This window comes from Haliotis asinina, chromosome 1 (assembly GCF_037392515.1).
Source record: "Haliotis asinina isolate JCU_RB_2024 chromosome 1, JCU_Hal_asi_v2, whole genome shotgun sequence".
Lineage (NCBI taxonomy): Eukaryota > Metazoa > Mollusca > Gastropoda > Lepetellida > Haliotidae > Haliotis > Haliotis asinina.
The window spans coordinates 64,080,647-64,097,528 of record NC_090280.1 but is presented as its reverse complement, the minus strand read 5'-3'; the positions used below and the strand labels follow the sequence as shown (position 1 = coordinate 64,097,528).

At 44.7% G+C, this 16,882-nt stretch overlaps 25 non-coding genes across 25 annotated transcripts; all 25 read right to left on the bottom strand.

Annotated features, from left to right (window-relative positions):
- Positions 1 to 542: 542 nt before the first annotated feature.
- Trnah-gug (transfer RNA histidin (anticodon GUG)) lies at positions 543 to 614 on the bottom strand. The gene has a single exon. It is a non-coding gene; the product is annotated as a tRNA-His (tRNA).
- A 553-nt stretch (positions 615 to 1,167) lies between these two features.
- On the bottom strand, positions 1,168 to 1,239 carry Trnah-gug (transfer RNA histidin (anticodon GUG)). The gene has a single exon. It is a non-coding gene; the product is annotated as a tRNA-His (tRNA).
- Positions 1,240 to 1,786: 547 nt separating this feature from the next.
- Positions 1,787 to 1,858, bottom strand: Trnah-gug (transfer RNA histidin (anticodon GUG)). The gene has a single exon. It is a non-coding gene; the product is annotated as a tRNA-His (tRNA).
- Positions 1,859 to 2,411: 553 nt separating this feature from the next.
- Trnah-gug (transfer RNA histidin (anticodon GUG)) lies at positions 2,412 to 2,483 on the bottom strand. Its single transcript has one exon. It is a non-coding gene; the product is annotated as a tRNA-His (tRNA).
- Positions 2,484 to 3,030: 547 nt separating this feature from the next.
- On the bottom strand, positions 3,031 to 3,102 carry Trnah-gug (transfer RNA histidin (anticodon GUG)). Its single transcript has one exon. It is a non-coding gene; the product is annotated as a tRNA-His (tRNA).
- Positions 3,103 to 3,655: 553 nt separating this feature from the next.
- Trnah-gug (transfer RNA histidin (anticodon GUG)) lies at positions 3,656 to 3,727 on the bottom strand. The gene has a single exon. It is a non-coding gene; the product is annotated as a tRNA-His (tRNA).
- Positions 3,728 to 4,274: 547 nt separating this feature from the next.
- On the bottom strand, positions 4,275 to 4,346 carry Trnah-gug (transfer RNA histidin (anticodon GUG)). The gene has a single exon. It is a non-coding gene; the product is annotated as a tRNA-His (tRNA).
- Positions 4,347 to 4,899: 553 nt separating this feature from the next.
- Positions 4,900 to 4,971, bottom strand: Trnah-gug (transfer RNA histidin (anticodon GUG)). The gene has a single exon. It is a non-coding gene; the product is annotated as a tRNA-His (tRNA).
- A 547-nt stretch (positions 4,972 to 5,518) lies between these two features.
- Positions 5,519 to 5,590, bottom strand: Trnah-gug (transfer RNA histidin (anticodon GUG)). Its single transcript has one exon. It is a non-coding gene; the product is annotated as a tRNA-His (tRNA).
- Positions 5,591 to 6,143: 553 nt separating this feature from the next.
- On the bottom strand, positions 6,144 to 6,215 carry Trnah-gug (transfer RNA histidin (anticodon GUG)). The gene has a single exon. It is a non-coding gene; the product is annotated as a tRNA-His (tRNA).
- A 1,172-nt stretch (positions 6,216 to 7,387) lies between these two features.
- On the bottom strand, positions 7,388 to 7,459 carry Trnah-gug (transfer RNA histidin (anticodon GUG)). The gene has a single exon. It is a non-coding gene; the product is annotated as a tRNA-His (tRNA).
- Positions 7,460 to 8,006: 547 nt separating this feature from the next.
- Trnah-gug (transfer RNA histidin (anticodon GUG)) lies at positions 8,007 to 8,078 on the bottom strand. Its single transcript has one exon. It is a non-coding gene; the product is annotated as a tRNA-His (tRNA).
- Positions 8,079 to 8,631: 553 nt separating this feature from the next.
- Positions 8,632 to 8,703, bottom strand: Trnah-gug (transfer RNA histidin (anticodon GUG)). The gene has a single exon. It is a non-coding gene; the product is annotated as a tRNA-His (tRNA).
- A 547-nt stretch (positions 8,704 to 9,250) lies between these two features.
- Positions 9,251 to 9,322, bottom strand: Trnah-gug (transfer RNA histidin (anticodon GUG)). Its single transcript has one exon. It is a non-coding gene; the product is annotated as a tRNA-His (tRNA).
- A 551-nt stretch (positions 9,323 to 9,873) lies between these two features.
- On the bottom strand, positions 9,874 to 9,945 carry Trnah-gug (transfer RNA histidin (anticodon GUG)). The gene has a single exon. It is a non-coding gene; the product is annotated as a tRNA-His (tRNA).
- Positions 9,946 to 10,492: 547 nt separating this feature from the next.
- Positions 10,493 to 10,564, bottom strand: Trnah-gug (transfer RNA histidin (anticodon GUG)). The gene has a single exon. It is a non-coding gene; the product is annotated as a tRNA-His (tRNA).
- A 553-nt stretch (positions 10,565 to 11,117) lies between these two features.
- Trnah-gug (transfer RNA histidin (anticodon GUG)) lies at positions 11,118 to 11,189 on the bottom strand. The gene has a single exon. It is a non-coding gene; the product is annotated as a tRNA-His (tRNA).
- Positions 11,190 to 11,736: 547 nt separating this feature from the next.
- On the bottom strand, positions 11,737 to 11,808 carry Trnah-gug (transfer RNA histidin (anticodon GUG)). Its single transcript has one exon. It is a non-coding gene; the product is annotated as a tRNA-His (tRNA).
- Positions 11,809 to 12,359: 551 nt separating this feature from the next.
- On the bottom strand, positions 12,360 to 12,431 carry Trnah-gug (transfer RNA histidin (anticodon GUG)). The gene has a single exon. It is a non-coding gene; the product is annotated as a tRNA-His (tRNA).
- A 1,170-nt stretch (positions 12,432 to 13,601) lies between these two features.
- On the bottom strand, positions 13,602 to 13,673 carry Trnah-gug (transfer RNA histidin (anticodon GUG)). Its single transcript has one exon. It is a non-coding gene; the product is annotated as a tRNA-His (tRNA).
- A 547-nt stretch (positions 13,674 to 14,220) lies between these two features.
- Trnah-gug (transfer RNA histidin (anticodon GUG)) lies at positions 14,221 to 14,292 on the bottom strand. The gene has a single exon. It is a non-coding gene; the product is annotated as a tRNA-His (tRNA).
- Positions 14,293 to 14,843: 551 nt separating this feature from the next.
- On the bottom strand, positions 14,844 to 14,915 carry Trnah-gug (transfer RNA histidin (anticodon GUG)). The gene has a single exon. It is a non-coding gene; the product is annotated as a tRNA-His (tRNA).
- A 547-nt stretch (positions 14,916 to 15,462) lies between these two features.
- On the bottom strand, positions 15,463 to 15,534 carry Trnah-gug (transfer RNA histidin (anticodon GUG)). The gene has a single exon. It is a non-coding gene; the product is annotated as a tRNA-His (tRNA).
- Positions 15,535 to 16,085: 551 nt separating this feature from the next.
- Trnah-gug (transfer RNA histidin (anticodon GUG)) lies at positions 16,086 to 16,157 on the bottom strand. Its single transcript has one exon. It is a non-coding gene; the product is annotated as a tRNA-His (tRNA).
- A 546-nt stretch (positions 16,158 to 16,703) lies between these two features.
- On the bottom strand, positions 16,704 to 16,775 carry Trnah-gug (transfer RNA histidin (anticodon GUG)). Its single transcript has one exon. It is a non-coding gene; the product is annotated as a tRNA-His (tRNA).
- Between the last annotated feature and the right edge of the window lie 107 nt (positions 16,776 to 16,882).

The following is a 16,882-nucleotide window of genomic DNA, read 5'->3' as shown; positions in this document are numbered from 1 at the left end:
TACCAGCTGAAAGGGCCGGGGATTTATACACATTTTCAGCCTTTTCCTTCCTACGATCAGCCATTAAACACATCGCTTTGTCACAGTATAATGTTGATGACGCCCTCTAAAAACAGCTGGAAGTCCCACACAAGTCAGTGAGCAAAGTGTTTCCGCCATTTACTAATGACATCAGCAATGTACTTGATGATAAGAGTAACTTTCAGCCATAGTATGAAGGATATGAAGGCGCTCAAATGAAATCAAAGAGTAAGTTGCTGTAGAAGATGGACAAGTTTCCCTGCATGACATGAAAGTTTGAGAAGGAGGTGAAGGACTTAGGCAGCTACATCAGCTACACGTGGGCCATAAAACGTAGTAAAACTAGGTGCCTCTATAATCAGTGTTGCAAGTGGATGGCTGTAGAAAATGGCTTCACTTTGAAAACTTCTGCAGTTGAGACGCAAAAACATTTGAGCAAAGGCTACGTCCTAGTGGGCGACAGGAAAGACAAGCGTCTGGGAAAATGCAGAGAATTTCACCTTGCAAAAGTTGGGGTAACATGCCGTGACCCGGATTCGAACCGGGGTTCTTGCGGCCACAACGCAAAGTCCTAACCACTAGACGATCACGGCTACATCTCACCCTCTTATCAGAAAGACATTTTTCGTGCTGTAGTGACTGGCACTTAATTTCTTTTCACTCTTACCGGAATATGTTGGGGTACAATATTTTAGGCCTGATGAGAAATCAAACAAAAATAACTGAGTTGTCCTCATTTCCAAAGTCACTTTACTACTCCAACAGTACTAGTGAAAAAAAATGAGGGTTAGGGTGAGGGATACAGTGAGGGTTAGGACTGCTGCAAGGAGTCTGGGCTAGGGTTGGAGTCAGAGTGAGGGCTGGGCTTAGGATCAGGGCTAGGCTTACACTCCGACACTGTTAAGGTATGGGGCTAGGGTTAAACGTAGAGTTAGAACCAGGGTTTGGATTAGGGGTAGGGTGCGGGTTGGGGTTAGGGTTAGATGTCCCCAATCTTAGCCAAAACATGTCCACTAAAATACTGTGGCGGAATGATCAGAATTCTTTTCTGCACTAGTTTGAAATGGGCCGACTTCTGCATGTAGCTGTTGTAACTTCGGTCATTAAAAAGAAAGAATGCTGATATCCCAAAATGAAAAGTGTAGATGCCGTGACCAGGATTCGAACCTGGGTTCTTGCGGCCACAACGCAAAGTCCTAACCACTAGACGATCACGGCTGTTCTACCACCTGAAAGGGCCGGGGATTTATACACATTTTCAGCCTTTTCCTTCCTACGATCAGCCATTAAACACATCGCTTTGTCACAGTATAATGTTGATGACGCCCTCTAAAAACAGCTGGAAGTCCCACACAAGTCAGTGAGCAAAGTGTTTCCGCCATTTACTAATGACATCAGCAATGTACTTGATGATAAGAGTAACTTTCAGCCATAGTATGAAGGATATGAAGGCGCTCAAATGAAATCAAAGAGTAAGTTGCTGTAGAAGATGGACAAGTTTCCCTGCATGACATGAAAGTTTGAGAAGGAGGTGAAGGACTTAGGCAGCTACATCAGCTACACGTGGGCCATAAAACGTAGTAAAACTAGGTGCCTCTATAATCAGTGTAGCAAGTGGATGGCTGTAGAAAATGGCTTCACTTTGAAAACTTCTGCAGTTGAGACGCAAAAACATTTGAGCAAAGGCTACGTCCTAGTGGGCGACAGGAAAGACAAGCGTCTGGGAAAATGCAGAGAATTTCACCTTGCAAAAGTTGGGGTAACATGCCGTGACCCGGATTCGAACCGGGGTTCTTGCGGCCACAACGCAAAGTCCTAACCACTAGACGATCACGGCTACATCTCACCCTCTTATCAGAAAGACATTTTTCGTGCTGTAGTGACTGGCACTTAATTTCTTTTCACTCTTACCGGAATATGTTGGGGTACAATATTTTAGGCCTGATGAGAAATCAAACAAAAATAACTGAGTTGTCCTCATTTCCAAAGTCACTTTACTACTCCAACAGTACTAGTGAAAAAAAATGAGGGTTAGGGTGAGGGATACAGTGAGGGTTAGGACTGTTGCAAGGAGTCTGGGCTAGGGTTGGAGTCAGAGTGAGGGCTGGGCTTAGGATCAGGGCTAGGCTTACACTCCGACACTGTTAAGGTATGGGGCTAGGGTTAAACGTAGAGTTAGAACCAGGGTTTGGATTAGGGGTAGGGTGCGGGTTGGGGTTAGGGTTAGATGTCCCCAATCTTAGCCAAAACATGTCCACTAAAATACTGTGGCGGAATGATCAGAATTTTTTTCTGCAGTAGTTTGAAATGGGCCGACTTCTGCATGTAGCTGTTGTAACTTCGGTCATTAAAAAGAAAGAATGCTGATATCCCAAAATGAAAAGTGTAGATGCCGTGACCAGGATTCGAACCTGGGTTCTTGCGGCCACAACGCAAAGTCCTAACCACTAGACGATCACGGTTGTTCTACCAGCTGAAAGGGCCGGGGATTTATACACATTTTCAGCCTTTTCCTTCCTACGATCAGCCATTAAACACATCGCTTTGTCACAGTATAATGTTGATGACGCCCTCTAAAAACAGCTGGAAGTCCCACACAAGTCAGTGAGCAAAGTGTTTCCGTCATTTACTAATGACATCAGCAATGTACTTGATGATAAGAGTAACTTTCAGCCATAGTATGAAGGATATGAAGGCGCTCAAATGAAATCAAAGAGTAAGTTGCTGTAGAAGATGGACAAGTTTCCCTGCATGACATGAAAGTTTGAGAAGGAGGTGAAGGACTTAGGCAGCTACATCAGCTACACGTGGGCCATAAAACGTAGTAAAACTAGGTGCCTCTATAATCAGTGTTGCAAGTGGATGGCTGTAGAAAATGGCTTCACTTTGAAAACTTCTGCAGTTGAGACGCAAAAACATTTGAGCAAAGGCTACGTCCTAGTGGGCGACAGGAAAGACAAGCGTCTGGGAAAATGCAGAGAATTTCACCTTGCAAAAGTTGGGGTAACATGCCGTGACCCGGATTCGAACCGGGGTTCTTGCGGCCACAACGCAAAGTCCTAACCACTAGACGATCACGGCTACATCTCACCCTCTTATCAGAAAGACATTTTTCGTGCTGTAGTGACTGGCACTTAATTTCTTTTCACTCTTACCGGAATATGTTGGGGTACAATATTTTAGGCCTGATGAGAAATCAAACAAAAATAACTGAGTTGTCCTCATTTCCAAAGTCACTTTACTACTCCAACAGTACTAGTGAAAAAAAATGAGGGTTAGGGTGAGGGATACAGTGAGGGTTAGGACTGCTGCAAGGAGTCTGGGCTAGGGTTGGAGTCAGAGTGAGGGCTGGGCTTAGGATCAGGGCTAGGCTTACACTCCGACACTGTTAAGGTATGGGGCTAGGGTTAAACGTAGAGTTAGAACCAGGGTTTGGATTAGGGGTAGGGTGCGGGTTGGGGTTAGGGTTAGATGTCCCCAATCTTAGCCAAAACATGTCCACTAAAATACTGTGGCGGAATGATCAGAATTTTTTTCTGCAGTAGTTTGAAATGGGCCGACTTCTGCATGTAGCTGTTGTAACTTCGGTCATTAAAAAGAAAGAATGCTGATATCCCAAAATGAAAAGTGTAGATGCCGTGACCAGGATTCGAACCTGGGTTCTTGCGGCCACAACGCAAAGTCCTAACTACTAGACGATCACGGCTGTTCTACCACCTGAAAGGGCCGGGGATTTATACACATTTTCAGCCTTTTCCTTCCTACGATCAGCCATTAAACACATCGCTTTGTCACAGTATAATGTTGATGACGCCCTCTAAAATCAGCTGGAAGTCCCACACAAGTCAGTGAGCAAAGTGTTTCCGCCATTTACTAATGACATCAGCAATGTACTTGATGATAAGAGTAACTTTCAGCCATAGTATGAAGGATATGAAGGCGCTCAAATGAAATCAAAGAGTAAGTTGCTGTAGAAGATGGACAAGTTTCCCTGCATGACATGAAAGTTTGAGAAGGAGGTGAAGGACTTAGGCAGCTACATCAGCTACACGTGGGCCATAAAACGTAGTAAAACTAGGTGCCTCTATAATCAGTGTAGCAAGTGGATGGCTGTAGAAAATGGCTTCATTTTGAAAACTTCTGCAGTTGAGACGCAAAAACATTTGAGCAAAGGCTACGTCCTAGTGGGCGACAGGAAAGACAAGCGTCTGGGAAAATGCAGAGAATTTCACCTTGCAAAAGTTGGGGTAACATGCCGTGACCCGGATTGGAACCGGGGTTCTTGCGGCCACAACGCAAAGTCCTAACCACTAGACGATCACGGCTACATCTCACCCTCTTATCAGAAAGACATTTTTCGTGCTGTAGTGACTGGCACTTAATTTCTTTTCACTCTTACCGGAATATGTTGGGGTACAATATTTTAGGCCTGATGAGAAATCAAACAAAAATAACTGAGTTGTCCTCATTTCCAAAGTCACTTTACTACTCCAACAGTACTAGTGAAAAAAAATGAGGGTTAGGGTGAGGGATACAGTGAGGGTTAGGACTGTTGCAAGGAGTCTGGGCTAGGGTTGGAGTCAGAGTGAGGGCTGGGCTTAGGATCAGGGCTAGGCTTACACTCCGACACTGTTAAGGTATGGGGCTAGGGTTAAACGTAGAGTTAGAACCAGGGTTTGGATTAGGGGTAGGGTGCGGGTTGGGGTTAGGGTTAGATGTCCCCAATCTTAGCCAAAACATGTCCACTAAAATACTGTGGCGGAATGATCAGAATTTTTTTCTGCAGTAGTTTGAAATGGGCCGACTTCTGCATGTAGCTGTTGTAACTTCGGTCATTAAAAAGAAAGAATGCTGATATCCCAAAATGAAAAGTGTAGATGCCGTGACCAGGATTCGAACCTGGGTTCTTGCGGCCACAACGCAAAGTCCTAACCACTAGACGATCACGGCTGTTCTACCAGCTGAAAGGGCCGGGGATTTATACACATTTTCAGCCTTTTCCTTCCTACGATCAGCCATTAAACACATCGCTTTGTCACAGTATAATGTTGATGACGCCCTCTAAAAACAGCTGGAAGTCCCACACAAGTCAGTGAGCAAAGTGTTTCCGCCATTTACTAATGACATCAGCAATGTACTTGATGATAAGAGTAACTTTCAGCCATAGTATGAAGGATATGAAGGCGCTCAAATGAAATCAAAGAGTAAGTTGCTGTAGAAGATGGACAAGTTTCCCTGCATGACATGAAAGTTTGAGAAGGAGGTGAAGGACTTAGGCAGCTACATCAGCTACACGTGGGCCATAAAACGTAGTAAAACTAGGTGCCTCTATAATCAGTGTAGCAAGTGGATGGCTGTAGAAAATGGCTTCACTTTGAAAACTTCTGCAGTTGAGACGCAAAAACATTTGAGCAAAGGCTACGTCCTAGTGGGCGACAGGAAAGACAAGCGTCTGGGAAAATGCAGAGAATTTCACCTTGCAAAAGTTGTGGTAACATGCCGTGACCCGGATTCGAACCGGGGTTCTTGCGGCCACAACGCAAAGTCCTAACCACTAGACGATCACGGCTACATCTCACCCTCTTATCAGAAAGACATTTTTCGTGCTGTAGTGACTGGCACTTAATTTCTTTTCACTCTTACCGGAATATGTTGGGGTACAATATTTTAGGCCTGATGAGAAATCAAACAAAAATAACTGAGTTGTCCTCATTTCCAAAGTCACTTTACTACTCCAACAGTACTAGTGAAAAAAAATGAGGGTTAGGGTGAGGGATACAGTGAGGGTTAGGACTGTTGCAAGGAGTCTGGGCTAGGGTTGGAGTCAGAGTGAGGGCTGGGCTTAGGATCAGGGCTAGGCTTACACTCCGACACTGTTAAGGTATGGGGCTAGGGTTAAACGTAGAGTTAGAACCAGGGTTTGGATTAGGGGTAGGGTGCGGGTTGGGGTTAGGGTTAGATGTCCCCAATCTTAGCCAAAACATGTCCACTAAAATACTGTGGCGGAATGATCAGAATTTTTTTCTGCAGTAGTTTGAAATGGGCCGACTTCTGCATGTAGCTGTTGTAACTTCGGTCATTAAAAAGAAAGAATGCTGATATCCCAAAATGAAAAGTGTAGATGCCGTGACCAGGATTCGAACCTGGGTTCTTGCGGCCACAACGCAAAGTCCTAACCACTAGACGATCACGGCTGTTCTACCAGCTGAAAGGGCCGGGGATTTATACACATTTTCAGCCTTTTCCTTCCTACGATCAGCCATTAAACACATCGCTTTGTCACAGTATAATGTTGATGACGCCCTCTAAAAACAGCTGGAAGTCCCACACAAGTCAGTGAGCAAAGTGTTTCCGCCATTTACTAATGACATCAGCAATGTACTTGATGATAAGAGTAACTTTCAGCCATAGTATGAAGGATATGAAGGCGCTCAAATGAAATCAAAGAGTAAGTTGCTGTAGAAGATGGACAAGTTTCCCTGCATGACATGAAAGTTTGAGAAGGAGGTGAAGGACTTAGGCAGCTACATCAGCTACACGTGGGCCATAAAACGTAGTAAAACTAGGTGCCTCTATAATCAGTGTAGCAAGTGGATGGCTGTAGAAAATGGCTTCACTTTGAAAACTTCTGCAGTTGAGACGCAAAAACATTTGAGCAAAGGCTACGTCCTAGTGGGCGACAGGAAAGACAAGCGTCTGGGAAAATGCAGAGAATTTCACCTTGCAAAAGTTGGGGTAACATGCCGTGACCCGGATTCGAACCGGGGTTCTTGCTGCCACAACGCAAAGTCCTAACCACTAGACGATCACGGCTACATCTCATCCTCTTATCAGAAAGACATTTTTCGTGCTGTAGTGACTGGCACTTAATTTCTTTTCACTCTTACCGGAATATGTTGGGGTACAATATTTTAGGCCTGATGAGAAATCAAACAAAAATAACTGAGTTGTCCTCATTTCCAAAGTCACTTTACTACTCCAACAGTACTAGTGAAAAAAAATGAGGGTTAGGGTGAGGGATACAGTGAGGGTTAGGACTGTTGCAAGGAGTCTGGGCTAGGGTTGGAGTCAGAGTGAGGGCTGGGCTTAGGATCAGGGCTAGGCTTACACTCCGACACTGTTAAGGTATGGGGCTAGGGTTAAACGTAGAGTTAGAACCAGGGTTTGGATTAGGGGTAGGGTGCGGGTTGGGGTTAGGGTTAGATGTCCCCAATCTTAGCCAAAACATGTCCACTAAAATACTGTGGCGGAATGATCAGAATTTTTTTCTGCAGTAGTTTGAAATGGGCCGACTTCTGCATGTAGCTGTTGTAACTTCGGTCATTAAAAAGAAAGAATGCTGATATCCCAAAATGAAAAGTGTAGATGCCGTGACCAGGATTCGAACCTAGGTTCTTGCGGCCACAACGCAAAGTCCTAACCACTAGACGATCACGGCTGTTCTACCAGCTGAAAGGGCCGGGGATTTATACACATTTTCAGCCTTTTCCTTCCTACGATCAGCCATTAAACACATCGCTTTGTCACAGTATAATGTTGATGACGCCCTCTAAAAACAGCTGGAAGTCCCACACAAGTCAGTGAGCAAAGTGTTTCCGCCATTTACTAATGACATCAGCAATGTACTTGATGATAAGAGTAACTTTCAGCCATAGTATGAAGGATATGAAGGCGCTCAAATGAAATCAAAGAGTAAGTTGCTGTAGAAGATGGACAAGTTTCCCTGCATGACATGAAAGTTTGAGAAGGAGGTGAAGGACTTAGGCAGCTACATCAGCTACACGTGGGCCATAAAACGTAGTAAAACTAGGTGCCTCTATAATCAGTGTAGCAAGTGGATGGCTGTAGAAAATGGCTTCATTTTGAAAACTTCTGCAGTTGAGACGCAAAAACATTTGAGCAAAGGCTACGTCCTAGTGGGCGACAGGAAAGACAAGCGTCTGGGAAAATGCAGAGAATTTCACCTTGCAAAAGTTGTGGTAACATGCCGTGACCCGGATTCGAACCGGGGTTCTTGCGGCCACAACGCAAAGTCCTAACCACTAGACGATCACGGCTACATCTCACCCTCTTATCAGAAAGACATTTTTCGTGCTGTAGTGACTGGCACTTAATTTCTTTTCACTCTTACCGGAATATGTTGGGGTACAATATTTTAGGCCTGATGAGAAATCAAACAAAAATAACTGAGTTGTCCTCATTTCCAAAGTCACTTTACTACTCCAACAGTACTAGTGAAAAAAAATGAGGGTTAGGGTGAGGAATACAGTGAGGGTTAGGACTGTTGCAAGGAGTCTGGGCTAGGGTTGGAGTCGGAGTGAGGGCTGGGCTTAGGATCAGGGCTAGGCTTACACTCCGACACTGTTAAGGTATGGGGCTAGGGTTAAACGTAGAGTTAGAACCAGGGTTTGGATTAGGGGTAGGGTGCGGGTTGGGGTTAGGGTTAGATGTCCCCAATCTTAGCCAAAACATGTCCACTAAAATACTGTGGCGGAATGATCAGAATTCTTTTCTGCAGTAGTTTGAAATGGGCCGACTTCTGCATGTAGCTGTTGTAACTTCGGTCATTAAAAAGAAAGAATGCTGATATCCCAAAATGAAAAGTGTAGATGCCGTGACCAGGATTCGAACCTGGGTTCTTGCGGCCACAACGCAAAGTCCTAACCACTAGACGATCACGGCTGTTCAACCACCTGAAAGGGCCGGGGATTTATACACATTTTCAGCCTTTTCCTTCCTACGATCAGCCATTAAACACATCGCTTTGTCACAGTATAATGTTGATGACGCACTCTAAAAACAGCTGGAAGTCCCACACAAGTCAGTGAGCAAAGTGTTTCTGCCATTTACTAATGACATCAGCAATGTACTTGATGATAAGAGTAACTTTCAGCCATAGTATGAAGGATATGAAGGCGCTCAAATGAAATCAAAGAGTAAGTTGCTGTAGAAGATGGACAAGTTTCCCTGCATGACATGAAAGTTTGAGAAGGAGGTGAAGGACTTAGGCAGCTACATCAGCTACACGTGGGCCATAAAACGTAGTAAAACTAGGTGCCTCTATAATCAGTGTAGCAAGTGGATGGCTGTAGAAAATGGCTTCATTTTGAAAGCTTCTGCAGTTGAGACGCAAAAACATTTGAGCAAAGGCTACGTCCTAGTGGGCGACAGGAAAGACAAGCGTCTGGGAAAATGCAGAGAATTTCACCTTGCAAAAGTTGGGGTAACATGCCGTGACCCGGATTCGAACCGGGGTTCTTGCGGCCACAACGCAAAGTCCTAACCACTAGACGATCACGGCTACATCTCACCCTCTTATCAGAAAGACATTTTTCGTGCTGTAGTGACTGGCACTTAATTTCTTTTCACTCTTACCGGAATATGTTGGGGTACAATATTTTAGGCCTCATGAGAAATCAAACAAAAATAACTGAGTTGTCCTCATTTCCAAAGTCACTTTACTACTCCAACAATACTAGTGAAAAAATGAGGGTTAGGGTGAGGGATACAGTGAGGGTTAGGACTGCTGCAAGGAGTCTGGGCTAGGGTTGGAGTCAGAGTGAGGGCTGGGCTTAGGATCAGGGCTAGGCTTACACTCCGACACTGTTAAGGTATGGGGCTAGGGTTAAACGTAGAGTAAGGACCACGGTTTGGATTAGGGGTAGTGTGCGGGTTGGGGTTAGGGTTAGATGTCCCCAATCTTAGCCAAAACATGTCCACTAAAATACTGTGGCGGAATGATCAGAATTCTTTTCTGCACTAGTTTGAAATGGGCCGACTTCTGCATGTAGCTGTTGTAACTTCGGTCATTAAAAAGAAAGAATGCTGATATCCCAAAATGAAAAGTGTAGATGCCGTGACCAGGATTCGAACCTGGGTTCTTGCGGCCACAACGCAAAGTCCTAACCACTAGACGATCACGGCTGTTCTACCAGCTGAAAGGGCCGGGGATTTATACACATTTTCAGCCTTTTCCTTCCTACGATCAGCCATTAAACACATCGCTTTGTCACAGTATAATGTTGATGACGCCCTCTAAAAACAGCTGGAAGTCCCACACAAGTCAGTGAGCAAAGTGTTTCTGCCATTTACTAATGACATCAGCAATGTACTTGATGATAAGAGTAACTTTCAGCCATAGTATGAAGGATATGAAGGCGCTCAAATGAAATCAAAGAGTAAGTTGCTGTAGAAGATGGACAAGTTTCCCTGCATGACATGAAAGTTTGAGAAGGAGGTGAAGGACTTAGGCAGCTACATCAGCTACACGTGGGCCATAAAACATAGTAAAACTAGGTGCCTCTATAATCAGTGTAGCAAGTGGATGGCTGTAGAAAATGGCTTCATTTTGAAAACTTCTGCAGTTGAGACGCAAAAACATTTGAGCAAAGGCTACGTCCTAGTGGGCGACAGGAAAGACAAGCGTCTGGGAAAATGCAGAGAATTTCACCTTGCAAAAGTTGTGGTAACATGCCGTGACCCGGATTCGAACCGGGGTTCTTGCGGCCACAACGCAAAGTCCTAACCACTAGACGATCACGGCTACATCTCACCCTCTTATCAGAAAGACATTTTTCGTGCTGTAGTGACTGGCACTTAATTTCTTTTCACTCTTACCGGAATATGTTGGGGTACAATATTTTAGGCCTCATGAGAAATCAAACAAAAATAACTGAGTTGTCCTCATTTCCAAAGTCACTTTACTACTCCAACAGTACTAGTGAAAAAAAATGAGGGTTAGGGTGAGGGATACAGTGAGGGTTAGGACTGTTGCAAGGAGTCTGGGCTAGGGTTGGAGTCGGAGTGAGGGCTGGGCTTAGGATCAGGGCTAGGCTTACACTCCGACACTGTTAAGGTATGGGGCTAGGGTTAAACGTAGAGTTAGAACCAGGGTTTGGATTAGGGGTAGGGTGCGGGTTGGGGTTAGGGTTAGATGTCCCCAATCTTAGCCAAAACATGTCCACTAAAATACTGAGGCGGAATGATCAGAATTCTTTTCTGCACTAGTTTGAAATGGGCCGACTTCTGCATGTAGCTGTTGTAACTTCGGTCATTAAAAAGAAAGAATGCTGATATCCCAAAATGAAAAGTGTAGATGCCGTGACCAGGATTCGAACCTGGGTTCTTGCGGCCACAACGCAAAGTCCTAACCACTAGACGATCACGGCTGTTCTACCACCTGAAAGGGCCGGGGATTTATACACATTTTCAGCCTTTTCCTTCCTACGATCAGCCATTAAACACATCGCTTTGTCACAGTATAATGTTGATGACGCCCTCTAAAAACAGCTGGAAGTCCCACACAAGTCAGTGAGCAAAGTGTTTCTGCCATTTACTAATGACATCAGCAATGTACTTGATGATAAGAGTAACTTTCAGCCATAGTATGAAGGATATGAAGGCGCTCAAATGAAATCAAAGAGTAAGTTGCTGTAGAAGATGGACAAGTTTCCCTGCATGACATGAAAGTTTGAGAAGGAGGTGAAGGACTTAGGCAGCTACATCAGCTACACGTGGGCCATAAAACGTAGTAAAACTAGGTGCCTCTATAATCAGTGTAGCAAGTGGATGGCTGTAGAAAATGGCTTCATTTTGAAAGCTTCTGCAGTTGAGACGCAAAAACATTTGAGCAAAGGCTACGTCCTAGTGGGCGACAGGAAAGACAAGCGTCTGGGAAAATGCAGAGAATTTCACCTTGCAAAAGTTGTGGTAACATGCCGTGACCCGGATTCGAACCGGGGTTCTTGCGGCCACAACGCAAAGTCCTAACCACTAGACGATCACGGCTACATCTCACCCTCTTATCAGAAAGACATTTTTCGTGCTGTAGTGACTGGCACTTAATTTCTTTTCACTCTTACCGGAATATGTTGGGGTACAATATTTTAGGCCTGATGAGAAATCAAACAAAAATAACTGAGTTGTCCTCATTTCCAAAGTCACTTTACTACTCCAACAGTACTAGTGAAAAAATGAGGGTTAGGGTGAGGGATACAGTGAGGGTTAGGACTGCTGCAAGGAGTCTGGGCTAGGGTTGGAGTCAGAGTGAGGGCTGGGCTTAGGATCAGGGCTAGGCTTACACTCCGACACTGTTAAGGTATGGGGCTAGGGTTAAACGTAGAGTAAGGACCAGGGTTTGGACTAGGGGTAGTGTGCGGGTTGGGGTTAGGGTTAGATGTCCCCAATCTTAGCCAAAACATGTCCACTAAAATACTGAGGCGAAATGATCAGAATTCTTTTCTGCAGTAGTTTGAAATGGGCCGACTTCTGCATGTAGCTGTTGTAACTTCGGTCATTAAAAAGAAAGAATGCTGATATCCCAAAATGAAAAGTGTAGATGCCGTGACCAGGATTCGAACCTGGGTTCTTGCGGCCACAACGCAAAGTCCTAACCACTAGACGATCACGGCTGTTCTACCAGCTGAAAGGGCCGGGGATTTATACACATTTTCAGCCTTTTCCTTCCTACGATCAGCCATTAAACACATCGCTTTGTCACAGTATAATGTTGATGACGCCCTCTAAAAACAGCTGGAAGTCCCACACAAGTCAGTGAGCAAAGTGTTTCTGCCATTTACTAATGACATCAGCAATGTACTTGATGATAAGAGTAACTTTCAGCCATAGTATGAAGGATATGAAGGCGCTCAAATGAAATCAAAGAGTAAGTTGCTGTAGAAGATGGACAAGTTTCCCTGCATGACATGAAAGTTTGAGAAGGAGGTGAAGGACTTAGGCAGCTACATCAGCTACACGTGGGCCATAAAACGTAGTAAAACTAGGTGCCTCTATAATCAGTGTAGCAAGTGGATGGCTGTAGAAAATGGCTTCATTTTGAAAGCTTCTGCAGTTGAGACGCAAAAACATTTGAGCAAAGGCTACGTCCTAGTGGGCGACAGGAAAGACAAGCGTCTGGGAAAATGCAGAGAATTTCACCTTGCAAAAGTTGGGGTAACATGCCGTGACCCGGATTCGAACCGGGGTTCTTGCGGGAAAAAAGCCAAGTCCTAACCACTAGACGATCACGGCTACATCTCACCCTCTTATCAGAAAGACATTTTTCGTGCTGTAGTGACTGGCACTTAATTTCTTTTCACTCTTACCGGAATATGTTGGGGTACAATATTTTAGGCCTCATGAGAAATCAAACAAAAATAACTGAGTTGTCCTCATTTCCAAAGTCACTTTACTACTCCAACAGTACTAGTGAAAAAATGAGGGTTAGGGTGAGGGATACAGTGAGGGTTAGGACTGCTGCAAGGAGTCTGGGCTAGGGTTGGAGTCAGAGTGAGGGCTGGGCTTAGGATCAGGGCGAGGCTTACACTCCGACACTGTTAAGGTATGGGGCTAGGGTTAAACGTAGAGTAAGGACCAGGGTTTGGACTAGGGGTAGTGTGCGGGTTGGGGTTAGGGTTAGATGTCCCCAATCTTAGCCAAAACATGTCCACTAAAATACTGTGGCGGAATGATCAGAATTCTTTTCTGCACTAGTTTGAAATGGGCCGACTTCTGCATGTAGCTGTTGTAACTTCGGTCATTAAAAAGAAAGAATGCTGATATCCCAAAATGAAAAGTGTAGATGCCGTGACCAGGATTCGAACCTGGGTTCTTGCGGCCACAACGCAAAGTCCTAACCACTAGACGATCACGGCTGTTCTACCAGCTGAAAGGGCCGGGGATTTATACACATTTTCAGCCTTTTCCTTCCTACGATCAGCCATTAAACACATCGCTTTGTCACAGTATAATGTTGATGACGCCCTCTAAAAACAGCTGGAAGTCCCACACAAGTCAGTGAGCAAAGTGTTTCTGCCATTTACTAATGACATCAGCAATGTACTTGATGATAAGAGTAACTTTCAGCCATAGTATGAAGGATATGAAGGCGCTCAAATGAAATCAAAGAGTAAGTTGCTGTAGAAGATGGACAAGTTTCCCTGCATGACATGAAAGTTTGAGAAGGAGGTGAAGGACTTAGGCAGCTACATCAGCTACACGTGGGCCATAAAACGTAGTAAAACTAGGTGCCTCTATAATCAGTGTAGCAAGTGGATGGCTGTAGAAAATGGCTTCATTTTGAAAACTTCTGCAGTTGAGACGCAAAAACATTTGAGCAAAGGCTACGTCCTAGTGGTCGACAGGAAAGACAAGCGTCTGGGAAAATGCAGAGAATTTCACCTTGCAAAAGTTGTGGTAACATGCCGTGACCCGGATTCGAACCGGGGTTCTTGCGGCCACAACGCAAAGTCCTAACCACTAGACGGTCACGGCTACATCTCACCCTCTTATCAGAAAGACATTTTTCGTGCTGTAGTGACTGGCACTTAATTTCTTTTCACTCTTACCGGAATATGTTGGGGTACAATATTTTAGGCCTGATGAGAAATCAAACAAAAATAACTGAGTTGTCCTCATTTCCAAAGTCACTTTACTACTCCAACAGTACTAGTGAAAAAATGAGGGTTAGGGTGAGGGATACAGTGAGGGTTAGGACTGCTGCAAGGAGTCTGGGCTAGGGTTGGAGTCAGAGTGAGGGCTGGGCTTAGGATCAGGGCTAGGCTTACACTCCGACACTGTTAAGGTATGGGGCTAGGGTTAAACGTAGAGTTAGGACCAGGGTTTGGACTAGGGGTAGGGTGCGGGTTGGGGTTAGGGTTAGATGTCCCCAATCTTAGCCAAAACATGTCCACTAAAATACTGTGGCGGAATGATCAGAATTCTTTTCTGCACTAGTTTGAAATGGGCCGACTTCTGCATGTAGCTGTTGTAACTTCGGTCATTAAAAAGAAAGAATGCTGATATCCCAAAATGAAAAGTGTAGATGCCGTGACCAGGATTCGAACCTGGGTTCTTGCGGCCACAACGCAAAGTCCTAACCACTAGACGATCACGGCTGTTCTACCAGCTGAAAGGGCCGGGGATTTATACACATTTTCAGCCTTTTCCTTCCTACGATCAGCCATTAAACACATCGCTTTGTCACAGTATAATGTTGATGACGCCCTCTAAAAACAGCTGGAAGTCCCACACAAGTCAGTGAGCAAAGTGTTTCTGCCATTTACTAATGACATCAGCAATGTACTTGATGATAAGAGTAACTTTCAGCCATAGTATGAAGGATATGAAGGCGCTCAAATGAAATCAAAGAGTAAGTTGCTGTAGAAGATGGACAAGTTTCCCTGCATGACATGAAAGTTTGAGAAGGAGGTGAAGGACTTAGGCAGCTACATCAGCTACACGTGGGCCATAAAACGTAGTAAAACTAGGTGCCTCTATAATCAGTGTAGCAAGTGGATGGCTGTAGAAAATGGCTTCATTTTGAAAACTTCTGCAGTTGAGACGCAAAAACATTTGAGCAAAGGCTACGTCCTAGTGGTCGACAGGAAAGACAAGCGTCTGGGAAAATGCAGAGAATTTCACCTTGCAAAAGTTGTGGTAACATGCCGTGACCCGGATTCGAACCGGGGTTCTTGCGGCCACAACGCAAAGTCCTAACCACTAGACGATCACGGCTACATCTCACCCTCTTATCAGAAAGACATTTTTCGTGCTGTAGTGACTGGCACTTAATTTCTTTTCACTCTTACCGGAATATGTTGGGGTACAATATTTTAGGCCTGATGAGAAATCAAACAAAAATAACTGAGTTGTCCTCATTTCCAAAGTCACTTTACTACTCCAACAGTACTAGTGAAAAAATGAGGGTTAGGGTGAGGGATACAGTGAGGGTTAGGACTGCTGCAAGGAGTCTGGGCTAGGGTTGGAGTCAGAGTGAGGGCTGGGCTTAGGATCAGGGCTAGGCTTACACTCCGACACTGTTAAGGTATGGGGCTAGGGTTAAACGTAGAGTTAGGACCAGGGTTTGGACTAGGGGTAGGGTGCGGGTTGGGGTTAGGGTTAGATGTCCCCAATCTTAGCCAAAACATGTCCACTAAAATACTGTGGCGGAATGATCAGAATTCTTTTCTGCACTAGTTTGAAATGGGCCGACTTCTGCATGTAGCTGTTGTAACTTCGGTCATTAAAAAGAAAGAATGCTGATATCCCAAAATGAAAAGTGTAGATGCCGTGACCAGGATTCGAACCTGGGTTCTTGCGGCCACAACGCAAAGTCCTAACCACTAGACGATCACGGCTGTTCTACCAGCTGAAAGGGCCGGGGATTTATACACATTTTCAGCCTTTTCCTTCCTACGATCAGCCATTAAACACATCGCTTTGTCACAGTATAATGTTGATGACGCCCTCTGAAACAGCTGGAAGTCCCACACAAGTCAGTGAGCAAAGTGTTTCTGCCATTTACTAGTGACATCAGCAATGTACTTGATGATAAGAGTAACTTTCAGCCATAGTATGAAGGATATGAAGGCGCTCAAATGAAATCAAAGAGTAAGTTGCTGTAGAAGATGGACAAGTTTCCCTGCATGACATGAAAGTTTGAGAAGGAGGTGAAGGACTTAGGCAGCTACATCAGCTACACGTGGGCCATAAAACGTAGTAAAACTAGGTGCCTCTATAATCAGTGTAGCAAGTGGATGGCTGTAGAAAATGGCTTCATTTTGAAAGCTTCTGCAGTTGAGACGCAAAAACATTTGAGCAAAGGCTACGTCCTAGTGGGCGACAGGAAAGACAAGCGTCTGGGAAAATGCAGAGAATTTCACCTTGCAAAAGTTGTGGTAACATGCCGTGACCCGGATTCGAACCGGGGTTCTTGCGGCCACAACGCAAAGTCCTAACCACTAGACGATCACGGCTACATCTCACCCTCTTATCAGAAAGACATTTTTCGTGCTGTAGTGACTGGCACTTAATTTCTTTTCACTCTTACCGGAATATGTTGGGGTACAATATTTTAGGCCTG